Source organism: Amblyomma maculatum, unplaced genomic scaffold, assembly GCF_055883805.1.
Source record: "Amblyomma maculatum isolate TAMU_Amacu unplaced genomic scaffold, ASM5588380v1 scaffold_18, whole genome shotgun sequence".
NCBI classification, from domain to species: Eukaryota; Metazoa; Arthropoda; class Arachnida; order Ixodida; family Ixodidae; genus Amblyomma; species Amblyomma maculatum.
This window is the reverse complement of record NW_028146743.1, coordinates 6,177,972-6,191,111: the sequence shown is the minus strand read 5'-3', so window position 1 is coordinate 6,191,111 and position 13,140 is coordinate 6,177,972. Positions and strand designations below refer to the sequence as shown.

The 13,140-nt window shown below is 44.7% G+C and overlaps 1 long non-coding RNA gene across 1 annotated transcript; it reads right to left on the bottom strand.

The window, feature by feature from the left end:
* Nucleotides 1–1,992: 1,992 nt before the first annotated feature.
* LOC146171818 (uncharacterized) lies at nt 1,993–10,318 on the bottom strand. The gene is made up of 3 exons (XR_014702756.1): nt 10,180–10,318; nt 8,680–8,805; nt 1,993–2,303 (listed from the first exon to the last, which is right to left on the bottom strand). It is a non-coding gene; the product is annotated as an uncharacterized LOC146171818 (long non-coding RNA).
* Nucleotides 10,319–13,140: the final 2,822 nt, after the last annotated feature.

Genomic DNA, 13,140 nt, shown 5'->3' with positions numbered 1-13,140 from the left:
CCGCTTGACGAACAGCAGTACGCGAGGCCGAAGCTCAAGGAGTATTATAACAAGTGGAAAGGAACACGGCCACACACACACGGCCACTCGGCTACGATATTCAAACTACGATGCGAAGAAACACGTCGACCCGTCCGCAACCATCGCCACAGGCTACAGCCAAGTCCGGCTTGCGAGCGATCACGGAGCCGGCGACACTAGCGACCAGCTATCGGCCTATCGCTAGAATAGCTAGAAACAGCGACGAGAAGCGGCAGACATTTTACAAACAAAACATAAAACAAGTCTTACGCCACATCCGGCAAGTTATTCCTCCTCACTTCTTTCAGCTGGCGCATGCGCAGAAGCGACGGAGCATTCCAATAAAGAAGGTCTGGTTTTTGCATAGAGTCTTTGTATTAACTCTATGGGTTTTTGAGAAGCTCGTTTCCCTGCCCAGCTTTCCCTCTAGAGTCTTTGTATTAACTCTATGCCTGTCCCTAAGGCTCCTCTATTTTTTAAAGGTAGCGACAGGTCTTGATCCAGCCGCCCCTCCCTCCGATAGGCCGGTTGGCTGCACGTGACCTCGTCGCCGCCAAGCTCCGCCCAAAGGGTTCAGCGGTGCTCGCTGCGCCGATGAAATGCACTGCGATCTGCGCTTGTCAGCGTGATATTGGCCGATTAGTTAAGCAAAAAGTACTTCACTCACCTCTATTGCATTTTTATGAGTGCACATGCAGTGCTTAATGCTGAAGCTAACGCAAGAATTACACCTCTGAACTCAAATTTTGAAGTGCACGCGTGACATATGCGGCTGCGTCGGGCTGCTGTGCTTTCGGCGCGAAACAATCATTTTCCATTCCTCGCGGTGACGATAATAGCAACAGAAGGAAGCTATGGCCTCATGAGACTGGGCGTAAGATTTCCATGGCCACAGAAAACACCCGACTATGCGAAGTGACTTCTGTCTGCTTAAAAAGCCGTTCGCTTGCCCGGAATGACCTCAGCTGTTTGGGCATATGCTATATTTCATCAGCAAAATATCAAGGACGCTATGGCTATGTAGCCATTACTTGTACTGTGGGTGTCTAGTGAAAACTCACTGCCGTTTCGCGCCCCCTTTCCCCGAATAGATCAGAATTGCAATATAACGTGTGGAATCAATCGTGTCAAAATGCTCAGAATGAAAAAACAATGCTTGATAATGCTTATTATGAAAATTTATTCCGAACAATTGATCAGTTAATTGATATAAATGGAAAATGAAACATTGGAAAAAGAGGAGGGTGCAAATGTGTCAAAATGATCGAAATGGAAAGTCAGTATTTGCTTATGCTAAATATCGATGTATAAAAGTAAAAAAAAAAAAAGCATTGTACAATAAAAAGTGTAAAAACACCCATGTGTGTGAAACGCTACTGAGCTATCCTTTTAACGGGGGAGTCTCGCGCAGCGTTGCACCCCAGACGGCCATAGACGTCCGACGGTCGACCGACGGACGTCCGTTTTCGGACCTTCGGACATCCGACGGAAGTCCGGATATGTTCGATATACGTACAGCGGACGTCCGTCGGACTATCGTTCGTGGATCCGGATCGCGTCCCACGGACGGCCGACGGACAGCCGGAGGCGGACATTCGGACGTTTCCCGGAACTTGCTTGCAGGGCCCGCTATTGGTGTAAAAATTTGCCAATAACATTTGTGTAAAGCTCAGCAAGCATGTGCCATGGAAATTTCAGTCACATACTAGTGCTCAATGCCTTTGTCGTGAGAGTAAAGCAGACAATAGAATATGCAACAGGTTCAAGTTTCCTGTTGTCTGCTTTGCTTTCACACACAAAGCACTGAACAGCAGTGTGCAATTAAAACTTCCATCAAAGAGGCACATATGCTAGCTGAGCTTTACACAAATGCACCATTCCTGAAAACATGCGAAGTGCATAGGCATACCAGCATATGAGGTTGTAAAAAAAAGCATTTTTTTTTGCTTTATTGCAAAAACTGCATGCATAAATAGTCTACACTAAAAAAATATCGATGTTAATGGCATGGTAAAATGCAGGCCAACTGGAGTATTAAGAATCTACTTGAATAATTTTTTTTAATTATCCTTGGCCGTGACAGCTCTTCCCTTGGGGAGGTGGTGGAGGAAAAGGTATTTATTGGAACCTAATATTTCGGAATTAGCGAGGAGATGCTCGAGTTCTCTGTGGGCGGCCTCCGCAGGCCGGGATTCCAGGAGCAGTTACTATCCTGTGCATTTGCTCGATCAGCTGTTGCTGGTCTTTCAGGCCTAAGATGGAAAGAGCAGGTTGGGCTCCTCCTGCAATAGAAGGGAAAATGAAATTCAAGTTATCTGTGTTGAACTTTGATTACACATCTCCAAGGGCAACTGCCAGTTTCTCTCAATTGCTTTTTCCAGATGGCACTGTACGCATGCATCTCCATTCAGAACTGTCACATACTATATAGAAAGGTCATATAACTGCAGCAAAACCCATGCAGAATAACAAGATACAAACGTAGTTTGACCAGAACCTGGCATTCAGTATTTTAATGTTTTTATATCGTCTCTTTGAACATGCCACTCTGGCCAAACATGGCATGTTATGCTTGCTGCTATGCGCCCTCAGCAATGCAAAAGACATGGAGTGCACATGCAAAGAAACTAAGCATAAAGGATGCTGTATATGAATATAAAGCACAGCCAGAGCATTGCAGTATTACACAGGTACGCATTGGCGGCAGAAACCTGCATTTTGAGCGGTTTAACAGGCAGATTTCTAAAGTCATTGTTCCTGCTCTGAAAAGAAGTGATCAATAATAACATCATTTAAAATTGTTACCTTTTTGTTTTGTAAGCTGCACATTTCGCTGGTTTCCATGTACCCTCTACCGAAGACATTCCCTGGGCGTGTCAGGGGTATATCGACATCAACATCTAGGCTACAAGCGTCTAGAAAGCGTCTCCTTAGAGCAGCTACGACGAAGTAACTTATCTGATAACATGCAAGCTGCTGCAGCAGAATAAAGATAGACATTTGACATGTGGCTAAAGCCCAATGTGGAAGCATAGCCCGCCGCAGTGATTGCGCAGTGTTCATGCTTCTACAAGAGTTAAAAGTAAAGTTATTTGTTTACCCACAGCGCGATATGTGACATTACAATAGCAAGGTTTATAGTTACACAAAACACAAAAAGCTGACAACCACAAGCTCCTGATGTATTACCGGCAGCATGCAGCATGGATGTTAGTTACTGAAATATGGTTGCATAATTCTGGCAACCAGCTGTGCATGTATGTCATGGATTTCTCAACTACGCACAACAAATTACAAAAAAAAAATGGTATTTATAAATGCAGCCAGCTGTTCACAAGAAACACTGTAGCTTTTTTATGGGGAAGGTAGTGGGCGCCAAAGAAACTGCCCCTGTAAAGGCGCCTAATTTGCCCCTATGTAACATCGGGGACAAAAGTGTGTGGACTACACAAACTGCAATCAAAGCACATAACTTTCACATCGACCAGGAAACTCGGACCATACTTGTCGATGTGAAAGTTGAACGTTAGTTCTTTCATGTGTGCAAGAGAAATGAGGCCACAATTCGTTTACATCGCGATTCTAGTCCAAAATCTCCAGACATACTGTTCAGAGACTTTCGCCCCCGCAGTATAAGCCACCATTTGGGTAAGAGATTAGTAAAAGTGTATAAAAGACATTAGTGCTGCTGGACAGCCATAGCTATAAAAATGGTATTGAAATTGGAGTACTGCCTTAAAGGGACACTAAAGACAGCCAAAGATGGTATGAAAATCTAATAAACTACATTTGGTGACACTGTCGGCGCATATCCGGCAGCAAAAAATCGAATAATTGCTGAGATATTGCGATAAGAAGTTGAGGTTTTTTCTTGTTCCCGCCGGTCAAATTTAAACTGTGGCCTCCAACTACGTAGTTGGAGTTGAGTGACGCACACTATGACGTAAGCGGAGACTCCGTGATAGATAGCGAGCCGGCGCGGCCCGCGGCGTCGCATCTCTCAAGGGCCAACTTGGCAACAGCGTACTCGCAATGACGGCCTCAGCCGAAATAAATAAAACGATGAAGAGAGTAATTTACCGAGCGATGGGCCCATAAAGGAAGAAAAAAAAACATAGAGCGCTTGTAATGCACAATACATGTTTCTCAAGCTTTTGCGCTCCTTCTTGCACTGTGTATAAACAAACCGAGCCCTCGGTCATCGCAACGCTTCCTGACATGTTTACATACAAATAAGATTTAGTTACCAGCAAAATAGTGTCCTCGCTGCTGCGCTTGTCAGTTTTGAAGCTTCGTCGCACTTTTTTTCAGTCAAGGTTTGTGCTACAGCTCCGTGTTCAGCGAAAATTACGTCCACGGTAGCAGAACATGACCGAAGTGCCGGCGCCACTACATTTGCCAGCGCTGTGAAATTCCACATGTTAAAATGGATCCAGTGCACAATATAGTGCGCATAGGCATCTAGAACATTAGTTGTAAGACGTAAGAGCAGGCAGCATGCGCCGATGATCAAGAAGTTGTAATTTTTAGACCGGCAGCAGAAACACTTTATTGTAAATGGGACCATGACATAAAAACTAGAAATATTTCCAAGGTTCTTGAGGCGCGGCGTAGCCGAGCGGTTAGCGCCGAACGTTACGGAGCAAGCAGTAGCGAGTAGTTCGAGTCTTACCACTTCTGGCGTTTTTTTTTTTTTACAAATCATTTTTTTAACCTTTTTTAATGTATTTCTGGTGCTTCGTTATTTTTAGTTTTTACTTTTTACCCGAGGCCCTTTTTTTCGCCGGGCGACGAGCGCAATATGCAAGTATGCCCCTTTTGTTTACGACGCCTGCAAATAGCAGGTTGAAGGTCTTGTTGACGCAGTATATGTTGGTCAGATGTGCCATGATTTAGTGAACAATTGAATGATAATGCGTTTTTCCTTCGGTACTTAGCATATGTATGCTTTTCGTGGCGTACGTAGCTGCAGTCAAGCGGTCAGGTCGCAGTCGAAGCGGCACCGGCGGCGATATGTTGGAGCAGAAGTGTGAACGAAGGAGTGTGTCGGCGGTAGCGGATTTCGCTCGCTCGTGCCTCCGAATGCTCAAATGGGAACCATCAAGGCGCATCTGCTGCTCCAAGCTCGTAATTCAGGCGCTGCAGGTTCAAACAAACTTTCCGAGTGCGCACGAAATGCCTGAGCCGAAACATAACCAAAACTGAAGTGGGCGCCTGTGGCGCCTCCAAGTATATTTTTGTATTTGCCTTGCAACGTTTACGTTGTCTTTTCGCCTTTGTTTACGTATGATAAAAGCATGTTGTTATATTCGAGACAAAACCTACTACCGCATTCAAACATGCAACGTAATTCGCATTTGTCTGCCTCCGGGATCCCTAGCGCGTCACGTGATTTGTAGTTGCGAGCCTCGGCCGTTTGGCTGTGGTGGCGATACCTGTATTTCTGTTATTCTTCTTTACTACCTTATAACAGCTCTGTTTTCAGTAAGAGTGGTCTTTTTGTAATCAGGAACTGGCATTCTATCGATGCAAACCCACTTCCTTTCTCTCTTTAGAGTCCCTTTAAGGCGGGACCTAGGGCATTACAAAAGCAAGAGTTAGTGTCCGCTGGTCCTCATTTGAACGAACAAAAAGAGGGGGGTGGGGGGGAAGAAATCTACCTCAACTACATGTTTTGAGTGACACCAAGCCGCAGTTAGCATTAAAGATATCACACAGTTTTGTGGAAGATTTGGGAGCGCTTTGCTGCTTTCTTACAGGATTGGACAAAAGAGCTCACCATCTTCAGAAAGGCATGTTATATAGAAATGAAAATAGTGAATTTACTGCATCTGGCCACAACAACTTGCACACAGAGAGGAAGATGAACTTAAAATTTTATACATGAATGTACGTATTTACAACAGGTGAAACAATGACCATGATCTATGCCGAAGAGGAAAGAGATCAAAATCTAGCTCAGAACGAGTTCTCCAGGACGCGGGGCCGTTTCATTAACTTCGGGACTCCACCCACATTTCTCATCCCCAATGACAACGAACTCACACATGACTGGCTAACAAACATTTTGGCATGTCTTTCCACTTTCATAAGGTTCTTCACTCTCTCCCTAATGCAAGCAATGCAAAAGGGACAACAAATTCGTTTCACAACAAACGGAATTTAGAGAATGGACCTCGAAATGATTGCCTCACTAGGTCACATGCCAAACTCTCTCCCCTAGGAAAAAAAAAAGAAAAAAAATTAGAACCCATCAAAACGGTGTCCCACGTGCGCAACCATTGCCCAAAGCTTGCACCCTTGGCGGCTCCTTTTGCAGGTCAATTATTGAAATTATTAGCGTCAGAGTCAGCACCATTGCGGACCACATCAGAAGAGCCAACCCACATCCTCCCGCTCCGCATCATACAGTCACTGTTACACACTTGCCCTTTTTCATAGCCGCCATCTCCCACCATTGTTGACATCCAGGGTTGGAATCCTCAACGAGACCCCACTCAGCGCGCCTGCACTGAATAATTGTCACTTTTATGAGCTCCCCAACAAGGAAGAGGGCCTTACACCCTTCAACCTGACAGTGTTTTTTCTTTGAACGTTAAGCAGTTCTTCCAAAAGAGCTGCTCGTTTCAAAGCTGTGCTGCCTCCGGGTGATGGGTCCAGTCAGCGTACTAAGGACCCCTTAGTACGCTTAGTACTAAGGACCCCTTAGTTGTATACTGTTCGTAAAGCTCCTTAAATAAAAATGAGCCCACTACATGACACAGCAACGAGAACAAACTGCCTGTCCCCGCGTCTTCGAGTGCGACAGCAAAGTCCTCGGAAGAGGGGACTTCTTTCCCTCTCTGCCTACGTTTCCGTTAAGCACTGTAGCTGCTGTAGCTGCCTCTCCGCCGCAGCTGGGCATTGAACAGGTGACCCAAAAAGAGCAGACTAATAATGGTGCCTAGCATACCCACCGATCCCTTACAGAAATCATTAAAGAAATGAAAGCAACACATCAGATAACGCTACAATGTTTCTAAGTGCAAAGTCGACAACTCCAAGTCATATAAATATATCTACATCTCCGCACATTAACTAGACAGAAACAGTGCAGAGTAAACTAATAACTCAGTGTCTAGCAACACTATTAAAAGGGGATAAAGGCCACGGGGGGCTGCGATTATTAGTACCGTTTTGCCTTTAAACTACAATAACATACTTGTTGCAAGCTTAAAATCAAAGATTCACACCTGTCCCACCCACAGCAATGGAACACACATCTGACTCAAGTCTGCAGAGAAAGAGCAAGCTAGACTATTGCAGACGCACCCTTGGTTATTTTTCTGGCATTTTTGAGGGTGAAGAATCTGACTTGTCAGTAGCATGAATATGAATAAGAATCCTATGACAGTAAATGCATCAGATTTTCTGGAGTGACTTTTCTTTGCTGACCACATATGAGGTGAGCTATAATTTATCCAACTTGGCCTAGGTTTATTCTATGAATAACAAAGGTATAGCAGGTACACATTCGTCCACTCAGGCTGAACATGCGAGTGCGTGGCATGCACTTTTTGAGATGCCACTGCATCCATCGCAGCTGCACACCGTAGCGAAGAGGCAGACAACGTGAAGTACCAGCCTCTATTCCCTCTACCACCACTGGGGTCCCAAACTAGGGACCCCTTGTTTTTGTCAGGACAGGCCCCCTCAGGGTCAGCTAGTGAGTAACCTCCTGTATTTGTATCTGATGGCAATGTTTTCCACCACCACCCACAATACGCAGCTGCGCATCACAGCAGACGGGAAGCAACAGCTCCTGGTCCTTCTATGCATACGCCACTTTGCCTTGATGCATGCCTGCGCACCATAGTAAAGAGGCAGACGACATGACGCAGCAGCTCATGGTACCTTTACACATGAGCCCCCCCATTGTACTTAGATAGCACCATAGCAAATATACAGACTACGCCACACAGCAGCTCCTGGTCCCTCTATGCATAAGCCATTTTGCCTTAATACGCACCTGCGTACCTGAGCGAAGAGGCAGACGTGAAGCTGCAGCTCCTGGGCCCTCCATGCACAAGCCACTTAGCATCAATGCACGGCTGTGCACTGTAGTAAAGAGGCGAAGGACGTTAAGCAGCAGCTCCTGGTCCCTCTACACATCAGCCATTTTGCCTCGATGCGCATCTGCACACCGTAACAAACAGCCAGATGTGATAAAGGAGCTCCTGGTTTCTCTACACATAAACCACTTTGCCTCAATGCCCGTCTGCACACCGGAGCAAAGAGGCAGATGACGTGAAGCTGGAGCGGCTGGTCCCTCTACGCACAAGCCACTTAGCCTTGATGCATGGCTGTGACGGATGCATTGCTATTTTGCAAACTGCATGCCACACATTCCCATTCAAGCTAAGAGTGGACGACTGTGTAAACGTAAAATACTGGTTATTTACTTCAATGGACAATGACAAAAAGTAACATGGTGGACAATGTAAAAAGAATTTGCTGCATAAAGTTTGTTGAAACCAGTTCTACATCCTACATGTAAACAAGCTAAAACCTTAATGTCGAAGGGATGTCCTGTGTGTTTAAAATCATCACGCTCAAACAACTTCAACACTGACAATCATGATTCAATATTAATAATATAGATAACGATACAATACTCACTTTTAGCCATACCAAAGAAATGAGAATGCAAAGGGATGTTGCTGTTTTTCCCCCGTGGATGACAGTTTTCCATGTTCAAAGTGCTGCTTCCTGTTGGCCTATGAAATCGGCTGCAGCAAATGGCATCTGAAAAATTTTTGGAAGCCTCATGCTAGTCTTCAATGAGAAAAGCATTGCCATACAGAATCAGAACACAAATACTTTTACAACACACTAAAAGCACCAAGTGCGGTGCTGTTTTTAGGATGACTAGGTAGAGGTTTTGCTGTAGCAAGCCAAATGTTAGCCATCAATAAGGAAAGCATTCCCATACAGAAACAGAACACAAAAACAACACATTAAACACATTAAAAGCATCAATTGCACAAATGCTTGTAAGATGACCAGGGACAGGTTTCTGCTATAGCCCACAACATGTGACCAGCAGTTATCAGAAGCCTTGTATGTGAGCATGATGCCCTAGATTCAATTTAAGGCCATCACTGTATTAACAAGCATGGGTTTAAAGCTACTTTAATATGATAATCTAAGAACATGGTAAGAGCTTTCAGTGCGAGACATAAGCTCAGTATCATGCACTATAAGGTGCTGCATGGCTCTAGTGTAGTTTTGGCATTATCTCGCTGTCAATACTGCAGTGAAGTTCTGAGGAGCCTTTGAATATCTGTAAGGACAAAGCAACAACAATTTTGTTTTCATCTCACTTTTGCTCAACTCGTGTTTTTTTTTTTTTTTTTTTTTTGAGCCCGCGGCTTGCATGGCCTTCCAGTATGCCTGTTTTGCACAAAAGAAGGCGTTGCAGGCACCAGAGCTCACAGCCCAACTGTATCGCGGCGGCGGTATGTCAAATTCGTGCCAGAACAGCGCAGAACAACGGGCCAAGAAAAAGACAAGTGCAGACTTTTTTTTTTTTTTCTCTCATCTCCTTGTCCGGTTGTTCTGCGCGGTTCGGTCCCACAAGCATAACCAACATGCGCAAGGTGCTGTCCTGGTTTGTCAAAGCTGAAGGAGAGTACTAAACCCTTAGTTATTTAGTAGCTACAGCCGTTCCTTCTAGAAACTGTAGCTGCCGTAAAGCTCAAGAGAGAAAGATCAGCGGCTGTCCAAAAAAAAAAAAAAAAAACCGCGACGTTTTTACAAGTGTAGGCATGTCGCACGATAGGCTCGAGGAGTGCAAACGTTTTCTCGTATAGTTTTTACAACTCAGCACGTTGAGCATGGTTAACAAATTAACTCCTTTAAAGCTCGGGCAGGCACTCCTTTATCAGAGACAGAGAAGTTGTGCGGCTTACTGGCGCAGCGTCCAGTAATGCCGAGAAAGATGGCCCTCAGACTTGAGGCTGCACTTTAGTTAGTCGGCGCGGAGCCATCCTGTCAGTCTCGCCTAAAACACTCGACCGTTCGGCTGCTGTACAGAGCTGTTTCCTTACCCAAAAGCTCACCACTATCGGTGCATCGAAAAGGTCCACTAAAGAAACAAAAGTTCGGTGAAATACTTACTTTGGAATCGGCGGGTGAACGAAGTGTGCCAGCCGCACCAAGCCACAGCAAAAACAATGCTAGCAGTGCATTACAGCCGTAGGTATTTGTAACTGCGCAGAAAATGCAGAACACGGAAACGTGAAGCCATCTTTCATGACTAAACTTCAACTTGTCAGGTGGATTGGATTGGCTCATTTCAGATTTTTTTGAGGATAGGTTCGGTTTCGTTTTTTTTTAGCTTGCTGCTTGCTGCGTCTATTCAGCCACTGATTAAAATTTCACCGAAGCATCATGATAGAAAAATGTTTAATGGTCATTTAACTTTTAATTTAAAATTTTTGATGAAAGAATTCAACGATGAAACATGCAGAAAATAAAAAAATCTGTTTAATGGAAACGCTTTCTATCGCATCGATTCGCTCTGGCATCATATAATGCAGAGTTGACGGCATTACTGATTTATACGCAGTTCAGACGAGCACGACGACTACAAACTATATCATAGCTGTGTAAAAGCAAATCCAGTGGCGGACGTACGGCGGCTGTCCGCTGGGCGAACGGATTCGACCATCCGCTTTCGTACGTACGCCGGAATTCCGGCGGACGTCCGAAATCGGCCGCCGAGTTGCGGCCGAGTTCGGTTGTCCGTCGGACGTCAGTGGCCGTCTGGGACCTAATGCAAACAAGTTCCGCTGAACGCGCACAGGGACTCGTCAAGTTTCAAGAAGCGGCATCCAAGCTTACTGGTGACATTATTGCCCGGCAGGCTATAAGGAAGACAATATAAAGCAAATAAGAATAGAAAAGTGAGTTAACATTATCCGTGAGCTTTGTATCACATCATACCCGATTTTTTTTTTTTGTAGTTGTTGGAAGATATACATGCGTTGGCAATGCACAGCTGCAGAGAAACTGACTTTTTCTCCAAAATAAAGCTATTGAAATACTGTGTAAATGAAGTAAACTTGAGCCAAAAAAGTATGTAAATCGGAGTGTACCCGAACGGTTACAAACCCAATGACGCCCATATTGCATTAGAGCTCTATGCGCAACGACGTTCCCAAAAGTTGCAGAAAACTCGCAGTCTACTTATTTTTTAAGTAAGGAACCGAGCCCAATACGTTTACTGAAATATTGTTTCTACTTCAAGTTCGCTACTTATTTCAACGCCTAATTAATGAACAGTTTCCTAACCGCTGTACTGAGGCGAACGTTTGCGAAGAATTAGCTGACACGTTTAACGCACGCGTTTTTTTTTTTTTTTTACTTTTATGCTGCACACGCATGTTTACGTTATTATTCCTGTATTTGGAATGCTTTTTGAGCAGGATAGTACATTAATTGTGTGCACCGAGCACGACTTCATGAGTACGCGGTATGCACATGGTATGCACGAAAGACTGCGGCGCGTCGTCTGCTAGCGCTGCCCCATGGACCCCTCGAGAGGGCGCTCGTGTAGTTGTCGCTACCTTTAAAAAAATGGAGGAGCCACTGCTGCACTGCCCACACAGGTCTTCCCTGTCTGTCAGCGAGCCGCCTTCAACGCTGGTTTCCCGGACCTGCTGGGCGAACCACCCGACTAAATTCACAATGACAAATAGTTTATTCTATAGACAAGCGTCATGTTTGTAAACAAAGGTGGCGCTGCGATCGGCAGCGACATGGGGTGTAGGTAAAAACGCAGCGTGCCTACACAGAGCCAAGCAACGCTGCCTTCGAAACCAGTTCGCGCGTGCGAATATTCTGAAGCGTAAGCTTCGTTTGTGCGTAGAAATAGTTTTGTTTATGCCTGGGCAGTAGTTCAGCACTTTATCAGCCTATTACTTCTGGAATTACCTGGCGAAGAGCGCTGAATTGACTTTCTTCTCCGTGGCTTCAGCAGCGCGTGGCTACGGTGGGCGACTGTAGTGACTAAGTTAAATGAAAACTAGAAAGCGCAATGTATATGAAAAACTAACAGCCAACGTTGTTCAAATCCCGTGCCTACTGCTAGCGCATGCAAAGACGGTGAATGAATGACTGGAGTGTGTTTTTCATATGACATCTTAATTGGCTTTCTGATGCTCACCTTCGCTCTAAAGAACAATATATTACCGACAACTATAGTGAACTAGAAATCATATTTCTAGCTCACTGTACCGGCAACTTAAGTCAGAATTTCACTGAATAAGAACTCAATCTTTAAGTTCTTTGTAAGATATTCGCCTTTAGTGCGCGCTGCCAATGTTTTATCCTGCTCGATAAAAAGACGTTTGACGTCTGTTTCATCATACATACGTAGCCACGGTCATTCAAAGGTTAATATAGATACATGAAGGCCCGTAAGAATGTTCTATTTCTTTTATTTTTTTTGGAGGAGGGGGGGGGGGTCTTTAGGAGAGGTGCACGAACGGAAATGCAACGTTCTCCACGATCGCTTGCAGCGAACTTTGCAAGATCTGTTAAGCTTTTTTTTTATATATACTTTGAAACTGTTTATTCAAAAGTGCGTCCTCTTATCTGCTTATTTTGCACCCCACATTGCCGATTACTCTTTGGGACATTAAATTGCATGTACCATATATATGCCATACTTAAATATATCCTGCTTGATCAGAGCTACGTTGTACGTGGATATTTAATTCGTTCGTCAAAATCTTAATGACCTTAAGAAAGAAAGTTTTGAGAAATGACGCTGCGTGACTTTGCCCGGATCCTAACAATGTTTACTTGCTTTCTATAGGGCCGGTGATGAAGTCACATCGTAGAAACTCGCGAAAGTGATATAAGAGAAAAGCTGCTTCACAAGTTCAGGTCTGTTTCGGCAATATCGCGCTGGAGTGACCGGTCAAACTAACAGCAGTTACCTTCGCAGCAACTTTTGTGTCCTTTTCTGTACGAATATATGCACGGGCACAAGTGAATGGAATTCCTCACAGGGCGGGCGGTGTCTACTTGATATATTACGTAGAACAAAACGTGCACGAGCTGCAGTCATTT